Genomic DNA, 2725 nt, shown 5'->3' with positions numbered 1-2725 from the left:
TTATCTGCCTGTTCTCACTGGTACACTACATAAATTATGTGTATTTAACAGCTTGTAAGACAACGTTGGCCAGTCTAGTGTTTATCATTGAAATCTGTACATATTGGCTGCTTTCGGGGAAAACGGGGCTTAATGCATGTCAAATAAGATTAGCCTGTGCACACTGATTAGCTGTATCAATGATTTGAAAAAATCACACATCTCGACCTGTGCTTTAAGACACACTCTTTATACATTTGAATGGGTTGTGGTCATTTCAAACTTGCGATATAAAAAGCTATAACATAATTTTGAAAACTGAGTTGCGTCTAAGATTATACCCCAGCGAACAAATTCAGTGCCTTCAGCGCTTTGATTTACTCTATCACCGCTTTTTACGGAGGATTCCAGAGATTGTCGATGTATCACGGTTCATACAGGAGATTTTGATTTTGATGTTTAGAGTGATCTCCCGGCAATAGTAATTTACGCTGCAATTTGCGCTGGAATTAGGTTTTTTAATACTGGTTATTCGCATTGTGAACTATTTATAATGGCGGTGTATGCAAAAGCGAAGACTAATTCTAAATCAGAGACGCACTAGCAATCGCCTTAAGAAGTAATATAGATCCACACAGATATTAACAGCTTGTTAAATTCAGTAGCAACATAGCCAAATGCACATAGTTAAACAAAGAACGCCGTTAGAATAAGCATAAATACAAATTCAAAAGTTTAACTGCAGTTGTCAATAAGACATACGAAGTAAAGATATATATGAAGTAATTATAAACGTATCAATCTGTTACAATGAGATGAAGTGTTTGCATAGCAAATGTAACTAGGCAAAATGAAAATACCATGTATCAAAAAGCATATGGCAGTAGTTTAAATAAAAATGTCATTTAACATCATGCATGGACTGGCGGATATTCCCTTCCATATTTAAATGGGGTTCTCGATGCATTGATACAATCTGGTTGTAGTTGGATAATAATAATTATAGCTGTTATCAACTTGCGAACTCATTTTTTTCACAATAATGTCAAAGCCATTACGATCAGCATAGAAGAGAGGAATAATAGCCTATTACAATGACACACCCTGGCAGGTTAACATTCCCAGTTTTTCACAAATGTGCGTTTTTATCCATAATCTTAAAAACAAATTTGTTTTGGCATTAAGTATTGATTATCACAAGAAAAGTCCTTGTGTATTATAGTTTGTATTTGTACTTATGAATTTAATCTACCATTCGTTCCATTTAGTTCGCAATTGTTTATACAAAATATGAAAACAAAATAGTATGGCTTTGCAGTACAAAAATTGAATTTTAAATTCAACATTTACATATAAATAGTCTACGAAAATGCCACGAATTTAGTGAACATGATTTAAGTGAAATTCACGTTCTTATTTTCATAATTCATTCGATTTTCTCTTTCAATAGAACACTGTTATGGTATTAGAATGCAATTGAACTTTGTATAAATTACGTTTACCACAAAACGACCTTAATTTTACTATATAAATGTATGGTGCATGAAAATCACACGCCTTAGTGATTTCATCGGTTTGGATAAACGACCCAATGCTCCATTAATCCATCGGAAGGATGACGGAAGGATTTGGTATGATTTAAGTAACAAGCAAACGCTTGACAATGACATGAACTCCCAGATAAGACATGTCAGCGATAGTTTGATACTTGTCATCCACTTTCCTTGTGCCATTTATAAAAAATATGCATACTCAAATTGTTAAGTATCGGCCGCGTGAATCTTACCATGAAAAAGGGCTGAAATAATATATTATTCAGGTAGATCGAATAATTATTTTAGCCTTTCAATATTTACCGGTAATTATTAACTTTTAATAATAATGTAAAGGTAGTTCACAGTGTAACAAATTTTCAAAAACGGTCACATTTTAAAAATATTGTGTTTTATGTATATGCAAATAAGCGAAATTCTGCTCTTGGCAAATAACTATGTTCAAAATATCGTTTCTTTTATTGATGATCATCAAACCACCTATGACAAATAAATAAGCATTTGTAATCTTTTTCATCGAGAGTTAAACAAAAAGCGTGAATAACCAACGTTACGTTTTAACTCCCATCACAATCAAAATAAATTTACTTACTTTTTAGATTGAGTCCATATACTGCAACGATGTACAGGTACTTACCTTTTACCGCCGTTTTTCTCCGACGCGTCGTCGGTCAACAGCTCTGTGACAACACTTTCGTCATGTTCCTCTGTTGGCGTCGTCATAACGTCACCGACGTCCTCAGTGCGTTCTTTAACAACGCTGTCCTCTGTCGCCATATCTGCACCTTTCATGCCGTCCGATAATGCCACTTGTCTCGCAAATGACCGCTCATTAACGACACTTTTTACGTCAAGTCCAGACGATTTTGCGCTGTCGATTACGTCATTTGCAGACGATTTTGCGCTGTCGATTAAGTCATTTGCAGACGATTGAGCGCTCATGCTTAACTCCGTCACATCGTTCGATAGTGCCGCAGGGTCCTCCATCTTTTCACCGAAATTCCAATTAAACAGTAATGTTAATGTTTACGTATACTGGATAACTTTCAAAGTTTAAGATAAATGAAGATCCGCTTGAAATTAAATTTAAAGTGTAAACGCAAATACGAGTGTAATATTTTTCTAATCGATGCTATTTGTCTCGAAATAGTATCTTATAATTGCAGACTTAAATGCATTTATCCCAATCTGTA

Source organism: Dreissena polymorpha, chromosome 1 (genome assembly GCF_020536995.1).
Source record: "Dreissena polymorpha isolate Duluth1 chromosome 1, UMN_Dpol_1.0, whole genome shotgun sequence".
NCBI lineage: Eukaryota > Metazoa > Mollusca > Bivalvia > Myida > Dreissenidae > Dreissena > Dreissena polymorpha.
The sequence above is the reverse complement of the archived record's forward strand: the minus strand, read 5'-3'. Positions refer to the sequence as shown.